The 17,553-nt window shown below is 38.7% G+C and overlaps 1 protein-coding gene across 4 annotated transcripts in view; it reads right to left on the bottom strand.

Moving 5' to 3' along the window:
* Positions 1-17,553, bottom strand: part of ROBO1 (roundabout guidance receptor 1) — a 1,179,537-nt gene that overhangs the window by 721,349 nt on the left and 440,635 nt on the right. The window lies entirely within an intron of this gene.

The raw sequence follows: 17,553 nt of genomic DNA, 5'->3' as shown, positions 1-17,553 counted from the left end.
ATTAGTTTTTTAAAAATTTTTATTGTGTTAATGTTAGTCATCATACAGTACATTATTAGCTTTTGATGTATGTTCAAAGATTCATTACACTTATTTCATTCTAAGAGAAATAGCATAAATAGGACTCAAATAAAATAGAAGTGACCAACATGGTTATCATTAAATATAAAATATACAAATATAAAAATATAAACAGGAATATTACTTTCGGCAATCAAAGTATAAATTTCTTTCTGTTCAAAAAATACTTCTAATATGGTATACGTTTTGGAGAAAATGTATCAAGCATTCATTACAAAGTATCTAATGTACTTGGACTGTCTGATTTCATTTTAAACTTAAAGGGAGCTCCTGAGTTCCTCGGCTTTGTCATCATCCTCAATCACACAAACATGTACTGTTGCCATTAATCAATATTTTACAACTAAAGATGGATTTCTCAAAATAAATTTAAAAAATATGGCTGGAGAACAGGAAAATATGTAATATCCTCTATCCTGTGGAAATAAATCACCATTTGCTACTTTTCTGTGTGGCAAGCAATAAATTTCACAGTGAAAAGGTAAAGAAGAAAGCAGAGTCCCCAGGATCTACTCTCTAGTCCTCACCAATCCTTTGCTAAGGGCTCATTCTTTGGGAATGATTCATATGACAGCCAAAAACCAACAGACAAAATCTGCTTCTTTTCAGTTCCTGCCAGCAACGCACCAATGAAAATAACACAACCCTGCGTGAAACAGAGTATCATAGATCTGCTCACATTTTCATTTGCATCGGTAGGCTAGAACGAGGTAATATAATAAATCCATCAAGTAAACGTAGACCTAATGAGAAAGCCAAGGCTTATTGTTCTGTTAGATCATTTGTATAATTAAGAGACTTTACAGAATGCATTTAATCCAAATTGCACAAACATTTAAAATAGGGTGAATTCATTAAATGTGTTGCCATATTTTGTATCAAAAACTGGTGGGTTAATTATCGCAATCTCCCTTTTATAAAGAGAAAGCTACATTATAAATTATTTGAGATCAAAGCAGTTAGACCTGGCACAGGCTTTATTTTAAGTGCAAATGTCTCATAAGAGTAGCATCACCTGTATGTATATGCATGGGTTCCTTCTGTGATATGCCCCAATTTATATCACCGTCTCACAAAAAATGTTATTTTAAAAGGACATTTGGCATCTCCAGTAAGAAAATTCATAAGAAAACAATCTTATTTTGCCTACTTGTCAGTCTTAAGCATAGGCACAATTTAAAAGTTTAAAGTGAAAGACGTTTTAAATCTGTTTACCATGATTTGTTCAAAGAGATTGGCAGGATTTTTGAGTCAGAGTAAAACTGAGGAGTTACATTGAGCCAGAATTTTAAAGTAAAACATTTGAAAATCATAATAACATAATATGTATATAAATTCAGTGTCTAAGAGAGTTTTCTAATCCATGATTGTAAAAATATGCAGGATTATTATTAGTAGGCTTTTTTTTTTTTTTTAAGGGATAGACAGGGCAATTAAAAACCCCAGTACAAATTCACTTCTTTCATGAGAATCGCCTCTTTAACTGGTGTTTACAGGTTCTAGAAAAACTCATTCTATCAAGGACTGAGAATTCCAGTTAAATGATTCCAACATTACAAATCCTTCTTTGCATTTTGTCTAAAGCTGTTTCCTTTTGGTTCCAGTTCTCTCTTCAGGGTAATAAAATAATCTGTCTATATACTCCCCTCCATGTGGCAAATCTTGAAAAATTTTTAGAATCATCCCCTCTACACAAAAACTTTGCTTTTCTAGGTCAAACTTCCTTAGGTCCTTTAACCCTTTCTAAAGTTATCAAGTCACAGAAAACTCACTCTCCTGTCTGTTCTCAGGTTCTCAAAATTCTCATTCTGAGTGGTGGACAAACCAAAAGTATAACTGTGGTTTATCATTTCCCTTCACGAGTGAAGTTAGAAGACCGAATTTCCGATAAATACAATTGGTAGTGCCTTCCAAATTATAAAGCATTGTAAAAGTGTGGAGTAAATGTGTTATTATTTTTCAGTGTTCTCTCTTTTTTTTTTTAAAAAAAGATTTATTTATTTATTTATTTATTTATTTATTTATTTATTTGACGGAGAGAGAAATCACAAGTAGGAAGAAGTAGGCAGAGAGGCAAGCAGATAGAGAGGTAGAAGTAGGCTCCCTGCTGAGCAGAGAACCTGATGTAGGACTTGATCCCAGGACCCTGGGACCACGATCTGAGCTGAAGGCAGAGGCTTTAACCCACGGAGCCACCCAGGCACCCCAATTTTTCAGTGTTCTCTTAAAGGTTAATTCAGTCTTTTATTATTATTATTATTATTTTTTTTTACAGAGAGAGAGAGAGGGATCACAAGTAGGCAGAGAGGCAGGCAGAGAGAGTGAAGGAAGCAGGCTCCCCACTGAGCAGAGAGCCTGATGTGGGGCTCAATCTCAGGACCCTGAGATCACGACCTGAGCCGAAGACAGAGGCTTTAACCCACTGAGCCACCCTGGCTCCCCCCCACCTCTTTTTTAATGTCTGGCTGAGTAGCTACTTTTTACTTATGAACTGTTGTCACATAAAAGAATGCTAATTATTGTTTAGTATCTAGTTAAGTCCCAAGTCCATATTGGCGCTTGACCTCTAACAGTTTAACTGACACAACTCTGTGGAAGTAGTACAATTAACTATATTTTATATATCAGAGAATTCCCATCCTGTACTCATGCAATATTATATATGCATATTCTTATTAAATTTCCTTTGGTAGTTTCAGGTTACTGTTATCTGGACCAGATATCTGGTATTAGTTTCAGGGGTACAATATAGTGGTTCAACACTTCCATACCAATGCTCCTCACCAGTGCTCTCCTTAATCTGCATCCCTCCACCCACCTCTTATCTGGTAACCATCAGTTTGTTCTCTATAGTTAGGAGTCTGTTTCTTGACTTGCCTTTCTCTCTATTTCCTTTTTTCCCTTTGTTCATGTGTTTTGTGTTGGATCAGTTGATTTTAAATGTTTTTTTTTATTGCAACTCCTTATGTGTTAAAAATAATTGAGCAAACTTTCAATAAATGTATATATTTTGTTTATAAATTAAGTTTACAGTTACCAACATATTAACATATGCATTAGAAAACTAGCAATTTAAAAGGATGATCTAAATTTAAATGGGAATTTAAAATTTTCTAAGTGGACATCTTGTTTGTCTACAGATTATAGGCAACATGCTTTAAAACATCCCTACCCAACAGACGACTACTCATCCATCAAATGAAATCTTGCCATTTGCAATGATATGGATGGAGATAGAGAGTATTGTGCTAAGTGAAATAGGTCAGCCGGGGAAGACAAGTACCATATGTTTTCACTCATATGTGGAATTTAAGAAAGAAAACAAATGAACAAAGATTGTATGAGAGAGAGAGACAAACCAGGAAACAGACTCTTTACTATGGAGAATTAACAGAGGATTGCTGGAGGGGAGATGGGTGAAGAGATGAGTTAAATGGGTGATGGGTATTGAGGAGGCACTTGTGATGAACACTGGGAGTTATGTGAAAGCGATGAATCACTAAATTCTACTCCTGAAACTAATATTACACTGTATGTTAATTAACTGGAATTTAAATAAACACTCGAAAGCTACAAAAAATAAATAAATAAAATAAAACATCCTTACATTTGCTCTGTATCAGGGGTTGGTAAACAAAGTTCCAAGGACCAAATCTGGCCATGGCTTATCTTTGCATAGTCCATGAACTCATAATAGTTTCTGTATTGTCAAATAGTTGAGATAACTCAAATTCAGAATACTCTTTTGTAATACATGAACATTATATGAAATTCTAACTTTATTTTTTATTTTTTTTTAATAGAACCAGCCCTTGTTGTTGTAAAGATTCTTTATTTGTTTGTTTGTTTATTTGTGTGTGAGAGAGAGGACAAGCAGGGGGAGCTGCAGGCAGAGGGGAAGAGAAGCAGGTTCCCAGCTGAGCAAGGAGCCTGATGTAGGACTTGGTCTGAGGACCCTGGGATCATGACCTGAGCTAAAGGCAGATGCTTCATGGACTGAGCATTGGGTGTCCCTCGAATTTTATTTTTTTTCATAGTTTTTTTTATAATTATTTTTATTAACATATAATGTATTTATTTGCCCCAGGGGTACAGGTCTGTGAATCGTCAGGCTTACACACTTCACAGCACTCACCATTTCACATACCCTCCCCAATGTCCGTAACCTAACAACCCTCTCCCCACCCGCCCTCCTGAGCAACCCTTGGTTTGTTTTGTGAGATTAAGAGTCTCTTATGGTTTGTCTTCCTCCCGATCCCATCTTGTTCCATTTTTTCCTTCCCTACCCCCCAACCCCCCCACTCTGCCTCTCAAATTCCTCATATCAGGGAGATCATATGATAATTGTCTTTCTCTGATTGACGTATTTAGCTCAGCATAATACCCTCTAGTTCCATCCACGTCATCGCAAATGGCAAGATTTCATTTCTTTTGATGGCTGCATAGTATTCCATTGTATATATATACACCACTTCTTCTTTATCCATTCATCTGTTGATGGACATCTAGGTTCTTTCTATGATTTGTCTATTGTGGACATTGTTGCTATAAACATTCAGGTGCACATGCTCGAAGTTTATTTTTTATGAAGTTGTACTGGAACACAGTCCTATTCATTTCTTTGTGTGTAGCTTGTCTATGGCTGCTTTCATGCTACAAATACAGAAATGAATGCTTATGACAAAGGCTGTATGGTCCACAAGATTAAAATATTTAGTATCTGGCATTTAAAAGAAAAAACTTGCAGCCCCTGCTATAGACCAGGGAAATAAGCATCAGAAGGGTGGCGACATTGGAAATACACAACCTTGTGTAGTCACGGCACAGGCCTCAGAGTTCCAGACTTAGGATATACACCTATTTCCCACTAGCTTCATGCCCCTTGGCAATGATCTTCAGTTTCTGGTCTTTTGATTCCACATTTTGGAAAATAATAACATTGCATTGAATGAGCCCTTTATGTTCCAAAGATCTTCAGGTTTATAACTCCTGTGATGTGCCATGAATATACAAATACATGTGAGGTACATGCATCACAATAAGAACCAGACCTGTATGGCTCAAAGAATCTTTCTAGACTTGATGGAGTAACTAACTATAGTAATAATAAAAATAAATCTTAGCACTGATAAAACAGTTGGCATCATTTAGTGTAGGGCTAAGAAGTGTATTTTCAAATTGTTATGCTTGAAAGAACAGAAGTGCAATTTAGGAAAACGAACACTTCAGCATAAATAAATTATGACCTTCAAGACCATAAAAATGTAAATCCAAATTTAATGAGGAATTAAATACCCTAGGATTTACCATTAAGTCAACATTTTGATCTTGATATTATAAAGTTTATTTCATCTTTTAGAGAGTCTTACAAGTTCTTTTCCCTCAAAGCTCTCTAGTTTACTATCTGCTTCACTTATTCAGTTTAGTTTTTACTCTGAAAAATAATTAAGACTAAAGCAGTTGTATAAGCAAGTACTGTATGAGACACATTTTTAAAAATAAGCCACTTAGAAAGAGATCTGCATTTTTCTTTTAACAAATAGCAATAATTTCCTTGTCTTTTTGGTAAGTAGGTATGCTAATTTCAACTTTCTGAATTATTTCTCTCGATTATTTTATGAACAGTGGTGACGAATATTGTAGATCTTCTAGTAGAAAGCATGTAATGGTGATTAAGGAATTTTTTCACCCGGAGCAGTTACAGCTTGTAAAAGTATTACAGGAAAAGTATGCCAAATAACAGAGGTAGATTTTCCAGATGCCTAGGAAATCCCCCCTCTGTGTGAAAAGCATTTGGAATCCAAATAAATTCTTTGAAGACAATGGGTGAGCAGTTTCTCTCCTGCCTGAGACTCATTGTCCGACCAAAGTTTGTTGGTGATAATGAAGGAGCATGACATTCTCAGACATTGAGATTGTGATTCTATTTGTGTAGTGACCTAATTTCAGAAGAAAAAAACCAATGTGCAGGTTCTAACAAGTACTGACGTATTTAAGAACACAAGGAGACAGTTACTTAGTGCCAGGCGTGTCCCAGAACATCTAAGATGTGCAATTGCAACATCTATAGGAAGTAGAAAAAAATGAACCTTAAAAATGAGCTTATCAACACAGTAATGAGCTTATATCGCCAAGGGATATTCTAGGACTTGCTGTCAAACCATTCATTGCTTGCCATCAAACACCAAAACATGGAGACTGCGAGAGCTGACCCAAGTTCCAACTTCTAGAGTGAGAGCCAGTCTACACAACCCCAGAGTGCATCTTTGCTGTTTTCCACTTCTGTGTCCTCAAAGACTGACCGGCTTGCAGCAGGCTCTCAGTCTTGCAGGATTTCTTTTCCTTTAGTGCCCACGGTTCTTGGTCGCACTGCTTCCCAGAATGAAGAGGTGGACCGGACCAAGAGGGGTGGGCAGCAAAGCAAAGTCCATTGCTTATAAAGCAAAGTTTATTCAGCCATAGTACAAAGCTCCCAAGAAGGGAGGAGACCAGAGAAGGTTGTCGATTTGGTGTTTAAATCTAGGGGATTTTCTGGGCTCTTTGGTGTAGGCTGTTTTAATCTGATTAACCCTCCACACGCCTGTCACCCAGTAAGTTTTTTGCCCACGGTGCTGATCTACCTATCGGCCTACCTACCTATCAGGTGGTTGTTCCCGTGGGAAAGGGTGGAGGGTTCCTCCCAGCGTGGTGTTTCCAAGCCTTGGGGATCAGAGACAGCAGAGGCCGTCACTACTCGAAGGCACCTGGCCCGCCACCTGCCACCTGCCACCAGATCACGTTCTGTTTAAATACCCTACTGGCAGGGTGCCTGGGTGGCTCAGTGGGTTAAAGCCTCTGCCTTCGGCTCAGGTCATGATCCCAGGGTCCTGGGATCGAGCCCCTCATCGGGCTCTCTGCTCAGCAGGGAGCCTGCTTCCTCCTCTCTCTCGGCCTGCCTTTCTGCCTACTTGTGATCTCTGTCAAATAAATAAATAAAATCTTTAAAATTAATTAATTAATAAATTAATTGATTAATTAATAAATACCCTACTGGCTGTGAGCTGGCCCCAGTGCCTGGGTTAGGATGCCCAAGGTCATTCCCATCCTTTCTGTCACATACAAGTTGTAAGTCCTTCCAATAGAAAGACTTAAGGCTGGGGCATTGAGTAAAGCCTAGAATAACAGGATGGGGTCTTTTTCCTTAGGATGGGGGCCCCTTTATCCTGCCTGCCTTTCTTCCAACTATCCTTCATAATCAGTATAAAGTTGCTGAATAAACACCAGGTGCAGTAGGGATCGCTGCAACGTTAGACTCCAGTAGCCTCAAAAGTCTACATGTCAGTGTTTTGAAAATGGCCACATTTGCCAGGTTGCCTTAAGTGATCTTTCCTGGTAACAAAGGTCCTGTTTGAATTGAGAAATTAATTCCTCAATTATTTTTGAGTATCAATTATTTGAGAAGTGATTTTCCAGGCACTGCAGATAAGGCAGTGAACCAGATGTACTCTGGTCAGGAGATAAAGAATAAAATAGCACCCTAATATAAACTGTCCACATAGGTTAACAACCATGTGTCCATCAGGTAATTCATTCAATTTTGCTGTGAACCTAAAACTGTTTTAAAAATAAAATCTATTGAAAAATTGAAAACATATTGTTACATTAGACAGCATGAGTACACTGGAGAAAAAAGTAACAGAATAAGGAGAATAGGATGTATTGGGGTGATAGTTAAAAAAGTACAGTATGGCGGTGCCTGGGTGGCTTGGTGGGTTAAGCCTCTGCCTTCGGCTCAGGTCATGATCCCAGGGTCCTGGGATCGAGCCCTGCGTCAGGCTCTCTGCCCAGTGGGGAGCCTGCTTCCTCCTCTCTCTCTCTGCCTGCCTCTCTGCCCACTTGTGATCTCTCTCTGTCAAATAAATAAATAAAATCTTTTTAAAAAGTACATTATGATTGCAAAAATTAGCCTGAGAGTTTTTAATATATTTTCCTTTCTCTCTCTCTCTCTCTCTTTCAAAATAAGGCTTATTTATTTATTTATTTATTTGAGAGAGAGGGTTGGGGGGTAGGGAGGTGAGGGGCAGAGGGAGAGAGAGAAACCTCAAGCAGACTCCACACTGAGAACAGAGCCCAATTTGGGGTTCCATCCCAGGGCCCTGAGATCTTGACCTGATCCGAAATCAAGAGCCTGCCGCTGAAGAGCCGCCCAGGTGCCTTCTCCTTTCTTTCTGATTATGATTGTTTTCTTGCCTTTTTTTCCCTGCCTCATGAAATGTCTTTGATTGGAAGCATACACATTAGCCAAGTTCATAGCATAAATCCTTATTAATTATCAAGCCTTAAATGACTGCCTCTCACACAGTCCTCATATCCACAAGGTCCCATAGGACCTGCATCCCACCCACCTCCCCCTCCAGGCGCACCCCCTCCTTCCTCTCCCCTGCCAACTCCATCCACCTACGCTGTCCACAGGGCAGCTTTGCCAACACACCAAACACCTGCGCATCTCAGACAGTTGCCCTTGTGGTTTCCCATACCTGGCATGTTTTGGTCTTGTTGAAACACAGAACCTGGAAATAGCTGCCTGGGTTTCATCTTGCTAATAGGCTATTACCTTGAACAAACAGCAGTCCTCTCTGTGCCTCAGTTTCCCCATCTGTAAATTGGAGTTATTACCTAGCTCGTAGCTGACTGTGAGAATTAAATGTGTTCATAGATGCAAAACATTATATAGTGCCTGGTAAATGATAAAATGTATTGAAGTGTTTCCAGACTGGCGCACAACTCTCCTTTTGCCTTCTTTTTTACACAGAGAGGCCAAATGTGACCTTCTTATTTAATATTTCAACCTCCCCACCACTTCCTTTCCCATTTATATCTTTTATGGTGTTTCATAAGACCTGCTGTCATCTAATATATTACCTGTTTTTTTTTTCTTCTTTAGTGTAACTGCTCTCTACAACTAAAATATTAGCTCCATGATAGTAGGACTTCTACCTGGATGACAGTTATGTCCCCATGACCTGGCCATTAGTTGGTGCTCAATAAATCTATGTTTAATAATGAAAAAATATATATATGAATGAGCACCCTTAGCAGAGAGGACCTGAAATGTTTACACATACCCGAATATATACTGGAAAACAATAGTAGGTTAAAAGGTTTATGCCATCCAAATAATACTTTCAACTTTGAAATAGATCTTTCATTCACTTATTTTTGCTACATAAAGAGAAAAAAAGCAAAACTGTTTTCTCCTCTATCTTACTAAAGTTTATGGGCCTGCTTTTATAAATTAAATATTAAAAAAAGTTGAAGAAACCATTTTAGAAGTATCAGAATTCAAAAGATATTTAAGATCTCCAGTACAATTCATTAGAAATTCATTGAATTCATTAGAAATTCATTGAATTTCTAACAATTAACAAAACAAAAAGAGAACTGACTGAATGACTGATATTTACAAATCTGATCAGAGGTTAATATCCAAAATATATAAAGAACTTGTAGAATTCACCAGAAATCCAAATAATCCAGTTAAATCATGGGCAGAAGACATAAACAGACATTTCTCCAAAGAAGACATTTGTATGGTCAATAGACACATGAAAAGATGCTCAATATCACTAATCATCAAGGAAATGGAAATAAAATTTAAAAAAAATGAAATATCATCTCATACCTGTCAGAATGACTAAAATCAAAAACACAAAAAACCCCAGCAAGTCTTGGCAAGGATATGGAGAAAAAGGAACCCTCATGCACACTGTTAGTAGGAATGCAAACTGGTGCAGCCACTGTAGAAAACAGTATGGAAGTTCCTCAAAAAAATAAAAATAGAATTACCATATGATCTAGTAATTCTACTATTTACCCCCCAAAATAGGAAACCTAATTGGAGAGGATATGGGCACCCCTATGTTTACTCTAACATTATTTACGATAGCCAAAATATGGAAGCAACCCAGGTGTCAATCAATAGATGAATGGATAAAGGTGATGTGATGTATATACACAAAGGAATACGACTCAGCCATAAAAAAGAATGAAATCTTGCCATTTGCAAGAGCATGGACGGATCAAGAGGATATAATGGTAAGTGAAATAAGTCAGTCAGAGAAAGGCAAGTATCATATGATTTAATACATATGTAGAATTTAAGATACAGAACAAAGAAAAAAGAGAAAAAATAGACAAACTGCTGGTTATGGGGGGAAGGTGAAATAGGCAAAGGGGTTTAAGAGTACGCTTACTGTGATGAGCCCTGAGTAACGCATGAAATTACTGAATCACTGTTTTGTAAACTAATATAAGACTGCCCATTAATTATATTGGAGTTTTAAAAAAAGTTTATAAAAAATAAAATTCACTGAATTTATAATTTCATCCAATTAAGAATGCCAGTAATTCTTGATGGCGTTTATTATTTGTTGATTTTGAATTTTGATTACGTAATTTTAAACCAACATAGCAGGAAATTTACTTATGAAATTCAGGCATAAATTATACAGATGACTACCTTTAAAGATTGCATTCAATATTCTTTTGCCTCTGTCAAACAGAACCAGTCATGTTTTCAAAATAGATTTTACTCTCGCGAATAATTCACAGAAAACTGCCAACTTCATTCCTGAAACTGCTTATTTGCTTTCTGTTATATCTCTTCATCACACATCATATGATCACTTTGCACAAAATATTTGCCTAGTTCTAATTTTTCTTGCCAGAATATATGTCACCTAATTACCAGATCTGGAGTTAACTACATGGTTTCAAAGTAGGCTTTAGCTTTAGTTTAATGTAATCAATAAACATGCTGAGGACCTTTGGTGAGTGAACTATTACGGAAAATGTTATGTGAATAAAAATTATAAAGTCTGTCTTTGTTCCAAGAGAACTTACTCTTCTCCTTTATTGTATTAGTTTAATACCAGCTTAGCACGGAACGTTATTACCCAGAAGAGTCTAGATCAGTTTTCCCCTTGAAAATGATGATGATAATACCTCTGTTGAACTATAAAAATCCATGTAAATTCTTGGCTCTTGGTGGGATTCAATAAGTAAGAGTCATTTTTTTTAAAAAGATTTTATTTATTTATTTGACAGAGAGAGAGAGAGATCAAGATCACAAGTAGGCAGAGAGGCAAGCAGAGAGAGAGGAGGAAGCAGGCTCCCTGCCGAGCAGAGAGCCAGATGTGGGGCTCGATCCCAGGACCCTGAGATCATGACCTGAGCCAAAAGCAGAGGCTTAACCCACTGAGCCACCCAGGCGCCCCAGTAAGAGTCATTTTTAATGACCTTATGGAGGAACTAAAAATATACTAGTCAAGATTAAACATTACAGAAGGTTGTACAAAATAGTGAGATAAAACTTAAATATTATATCTTAAGTTGATTATATTAGGAGGCACTAAATAATTTTAAACACATTACTATTTTTTAATGTAATTGGAACAGTTACTCTTTGAGGATTATCACCTTGGGATAAGCATGACAAAAAAAAAATCAGTATAATCTCTATAAGCATACCTTATGTTTGCCCACACATGGTGTTATATTGTTTGTTCAACTGATTTACAATGTGTATCACTAATATCATTGAAATATTTCCTGCATTTGGGCAAAAACTATGTTCAGTAAAAAACAAAAGTGAACCAAGATCACTAGTAATCTCCATGTTGGTAAATTCACTGTTTAATTTTGTCCTCAGATCTTTCCCGCCCCTTGTTACGTCTCTTCACTTAGATACTAGGACATTTGTTTCTCCTGGTTTTCTCCCTACATTGCTGTCTGCTCTTTTTCAGTCTCATTTCATTTGCCAGTACCTTCTCAACTTCTAAACAGACCTTTAGGGGCACCTGGGTGGCTCTATGGGTTGAGCCTCTGCCTTTGGCTCAGGTCATGATCTCAGGGTCCTGGGATTGAGCCCCTCATCAGTCTCTCTGCTCAGCAGGGAGCCTGCTTTCCCCTCTCTCTCTGCCTGCCTCTCTGCTTACTTGTGATCTCTCTCTCTCTGTCAAATAAATAAATAAAATATTAAAAAAAAAAAACAGACCTTGAACTTCCTTTTACCATTTCCTTTTACCATTTCTATACCCATTGCCTTAATGATTTCCTCTGGTTTCATGAATTTAAATACCAAGTATGTGTTCTCAAATTTACACACACACACACACACACACACACACACACACACACACACACACACGTATATATTTTTTAGAGAGCAAGAGAGCATTCAGGTGCCAGAGTTGGGTAAGGAGGAGGGAGGCAGGGGCAGAGGCAGAGGGAGAGAATCTCCAGCAGACTCCCTGCCCAGTGCCGAAGCTGGTCACGGGGCTCGATCTCATCACCCAAGCTGGAATCAAGAGTCAGAAGCTTAACTGACTGAGCCATGCAGATGCCCCTCAAATTCATATTTCTATTCAGTTTTCTCACCTGAACTCCACACTGTGTGTGCAACTAACCATACGACATATCCAGCTGCGCAGCTAATAATCATCTCAATCTCACGGTATTCAAAAACAGCCCTGATTTTACATCCCTGCAGCCTTTCTCTTTTAGGTAATAGGTGAGTCGATTCTTCTTTCCATTCAGCCCTAAATTCTGAAGCCGTGCCTCATCTCTCGCCATTCATACAATCCACCAATTCAACAGCAAGTATTATTGACGATCTCTCCAAAAGGTGCCTAGATCCTTCCCAGCTCTATCTACTCCTCCTTCCACGATCGGAGCCACTCTCTCACAGCTGGTTTGGTACAACAGCTCCTGGACAGTTCTCCCTGCTTTCGGCCTTGTTCCTCTATCCCCTGCTGTTAACACGGCAGAAACAGGGATCACCTTAAAATGCAAGTCAGCTCTTCATACCCTTCTGCTCCAAGTGTGTTTCACTGGTAAGTAGAAACCAAAATGCTGGAAGTCAACCATAAGGCCCTACTTGAACTTCCCCAGTCCTCTTTACATCTTTTAGTTCGTGTGCCTTTTCTTCCCTTGACTCATTCTTCTCCAGCCACCCAGGCCTCCTTGCTTTTCCACAAAAATGCCAGCAATGCACCTGTGTGCCACAGTCTTCCCACTGGCTGGTGAACACGCAGCTCACTCTCTCTCCCCCTGCATGCATGCGTGTGCCCACTTGTTTTATTCCTTAGTCAACAAATATGGAATCACAGTCTAATCCTACCCTGCCTGGGGAGACTCCCATTTCTCTCTTCTGCTTTATTTTTCTCCTTGGCACTCATCAACATCTAACTACATGTTGCTTTTTTACTTTTGTATTGTTCCTATTTGCCCACTCAAATGTTAAGCTCTGTGAGGGGCACCTGGGTGGCTCAGTCAGTTAAGTGTCTGCCTTCGGCTCAGGTCATGATCCTGGGGTCCTGGGATCGAGTCCTACATCAGGCTCCCTACTCAGTATGGAGTCTGCTGCTCCCTCTCCCTCTGCTGCTCTTTCTCTGTGCCAAATAAATAAATAAAAACTTAAAAAATAATAATAAAATGTTAAGCCTTTTGAGGGCCAAAATTTTTGTCTGTTTAATGCTATACCCTTGATCAATGTCCATGTTGAACCTCTGGAAGGCACAAAAATATCTGTTATAATGTGAATATAAGTGAATAAATAAAGTTTACAACTTGTATAGTTATTTAGGGAACATATCTTGATCCCTGTTTTGTGTCTTTACCACTATAGTTTCTCTAGATCTAGAATATATCTTGTTCTTGGCAAACTCTAAATTCTCTCCAATGACTTTGATCTCATCGTTTAATAAATGACCCATCCAACTCCAAATATATACACTCTAGTTTCTTGATTCTCAGGATCTTGGGCTCACCTACCTGGCAGGTAAGACAGACTGTCTGCTCTCCTGGTCTTGCGTGAAGTCACGTGCTGTCCCACTACCCAATGTCTATCACTTGAGTTTCTTGATACCAGTTTACACGAGTCTGGCTGGACTTTTCACCATCACCTTAATGGACTTCTCTACCTTGCATCTGGATACACCCCAAAAGATAGTACCCGCCTCACCCTCAAAGGCATGTCTGATTCCATTTCTCTGCTCTTGCCAGCCTGTTTCATACTGTTGCAATCTTCCCCAGCTATGTTGTAAGACCCAAGCTTGGTGTTTCCTGTTTTTTTTATCGTTTCTTTCACTTCCTCAGGTACAAGCCAGTTCAGGTGAACTTGGATCTTGGCCTGAATGAAGGAAGAGAGGACTTCCGGAGCTCAGAAATTCATGTTCCCAGGAAAAGGCAAATGTGAGATCTCTGGGTTCCAGGCGGATGAGGCTAGGGGTTGTAGTTTGAAGAATCTGACAGACCCCCTTAAGTGTGCACCTTGTGGTGCTTTGTCTTGCCTCTCTTCACCTGAAGAGAGAGGAAGTCTCTCCTCTTAGGATGTTAAGAAGAAAATTTCAATCAGGTGTGTACGTTTGTATTTCACTTTCACTATGTACTTCCTACTTCTTAGAAGCTAGGAAAGCAAAGATTTTCTTTTTTTCTCTCTCTTTTTTTAAAGGCCAGGTCTTGTGGGGAAATATAGATACAAATGCTTTTCATGAAATCTGCAAAGTTATAATTGAAGTGTGAACAGGAGTTTGGCAGGAAAATTAAAAAAAAATGTGCAAACCTAAGAAGAGTAGCAAAATCCTAGTATTTCTGGGTGTCTTCTGGAGTTCAACATGGCTGATACAGAGGGAATACAGGGAAGTTATTAGATATAATATGAAAGAGTTTGGCAGATTTGATTAGTCAGGTTCTAAGATAAAGAAGCCAAAATAGCTCTGAAGTATCTTAGAGGATGCATTGATTTCTTAGTAATTATATAAATGCAAGTAAAATCACAATGTGATATCATAATGTCCCTATTCAATTAAAAAATTTGGAGATAGGTAAACCCAAGTATTGGTGAGGGCACAGAAAACCAGTAACTCTCATGAATTCCTAAAACAGAGAACCATCTGGAAATAAATCTGGGTGTACTGAATGAATTAGGTATGCATCAGCATGTCATTGGAATGGAATCTTTGGTAAAAGTGTTTTTGCTCCATGGGCTCAAGAAATGACTGCTTTGAAGAGGCCAATAGTTGGTTGGATATAGCAGCTTTTCTTATAAAATAATAAAACTAATGTCCATGCACTACCAAAACTGCTTCTGGGAAGGAGTTAGATTAATTTGGAGAGGAAACTGAAGCTTTGTTTTCCTGCTGCATTTCTACTGTGCTTTGTCTCCATAGTCATTTCATATCTTAGGAGTTACCACCTTTTCTCCATTCATTAGTTTCATATCAGCTCTCTCTGTCTTCTTGTCTCACTGGAGCCTTTACTCCAACTACTGCACTCATATTCAACTTGCAATCCATTTATTTATTTTTTTTTAAGATTTTATTTATTTATTTGACAGACAGAGATCACAAGTAGGCAGAGAGGCAGGCAGGGTGCGGCGAGGTGAGGGGGAGAAGCAGGCTTCCCGCCAAGTGGAGAGCCCAATGTGGGGCTCAATCCCAGGATCCTGGGATCTTGACCTGAGCCGAAGGCAGAGACTTTTAACCAAATACACCCAGGCGCCCCGCAATCCATTTTTTAATACTTTCTTGCACCTACTTTTCCATGAAAATTCTGATTGATACTTTTATTGCAGTAATACTTTGTTTATATAACTGGAAAGGTAACATCATTACTCCTTTAGAATACTAGAGGTTTCTTCTGTTATTTCTACTCATTGAAATTATAGTCCAGTTTGCTAATTTTTATTCAGTCAGCATAACAATTAGGTGGAAAAATTTAATCAGGGAAACTTTCCTGAAGTAGGTGCTTTGGGAGCAAATGTTTATTCCATGTTGGGGAAAATGAACAGGAGAGCGTTCCAACTGATGGGAAACTCAAAGGCACACAAATAAGCAGCATGGAAGAATGGAAAGTTGGCTAGATTTAGCTAGAGGGGAGAGTCAGTCTGTAGTGGGAAAAGATAAAATTAGAGAGGTACAAAAGTGCCAGTTGACAGGAGACCTTGAATTAAAAGCCAAGAGTTTGGACTTGATATAGTAGGAGTAGCTGATTCCTGAGCAGGAAGGTGGCATGATAAAAATGGTATTTGCAGAAGATTATTTCAGCAGCTTACAAAGACATAATTGTAGCAAAAGGAGACAGGAATTAGGGTGACTAGCAAAGAAGTTATTGTAAACCCTGTTTGAACAGAATCGGCCTGAAGTTACAGAAAAAAAGGTCAAAATGATGACTATGTCAGATGCTCTAAAGCAAGAGGTTTCAATTCTTGGGTCTTGGCTCACCTATTCCAGAATCATCTGGAATGTTTGCTAGTTTTCATATTTCTATACTACATACCCAAACTCTTTTTTTAAAAAATTTTTTTATAACAGAGATCACAAGTAGGCAGAGAGGCAGGCAGAGGGAAGCTGAGGGGGTGGGGAAGCAGGCTTCCTGCTGAGCAGAGAGCCTGATGCAAGGCTGGATCCCAGGATCCTGGGATCCTGACCTGAGCCGAGGGCAGAGGCTTAACCCACTGAGCCACCCAGGCGCCTCAATGCCCAAACTCTTGAAGGTCATTCTTTCCAGGAGAGGAATGGGAATGAGGATTTTAACAATTGCTTATGTGATTCTTTCTTTTCTTTTCTTTCTTTCCTTCCGTCCCACCCCCCACATGGCAGTTTGAGAAGTTCTGCAATAAAGGAAGAATTCAGGGAACATTGTAACTATACTTGGGGGTTTTGAGGGGGGAAAAAGAGTCCATTGATTACATGGCAGCTGGTCTAGGACTTAGGAAAACACGATTGAGCAGTTAAGAGGAAAAAAAAAACAACCTAATAGATCTTATTTTTTAGAGGAGTTTTAGGTTTACAACAAAAGTGAGCAGAAGGTACATAGAATTCACATATACTCCCTCCCCCTACACACCCACAGTCTCCCCCATTAATGCCCACAGAGTGGTGCACTTGTTCCAACGGGTGAGCCTACCTTGATACATGCTTATCACCCAAGATCCATAGGTGACTCGGGCTTCACTCTTGGTGTTGTACATAATAATAGTTTGGAAAAAGTTATACTGACCCAAGTCCACCACGACAGTAATATACAGAGCTGGTTAGCCCCACAAATCCTCTGTACTTTGCTTATTCTACCTCTTCCTCCTCCTGAACTCCTAGCAACCACTGAGAATTTCACTGTTCCCAAAGTTTTGCCTTTTCCAGAATGTTATATGGTTGGAATCATATGGTATGCAACGTTTTCAGATTAGCTTGTTGCACTTAGTAATATTCATTAAAGGATGGTTATCTCATTTCTTTTAGGTGCTGAAAATATTCCATTGTCTGGATGGATTATAGTTTATTTATTACTCACTTACAGAAGGACATTTTGGTTGCTTCCAAATGTTGGCAGTTTTGAATAAAGCTGTTATAAACATCCATGTACAGGTTTTGTTTGGATATATGTTTTCAACTCCTTTGGGTAATTACTAAGGAGCATGACTTCTGGATTACA

Source organism: Mustela erminea, chromosome 1 (genome assembly GCF_009829155.1).
Source record: "Mustela erminea isolate mMusErm1 chromosome 1, mMusErm1.Pri, whole genome shotgun sequence".
NCBI lineage: Eukaryota > Metazoa > Chordata > Mammalia > Carnivora > Mustelidae > Mustela > Mustela erminea.
This window is presented reverse-complemented; position numbering and strand designations above follow the sequence as displayed.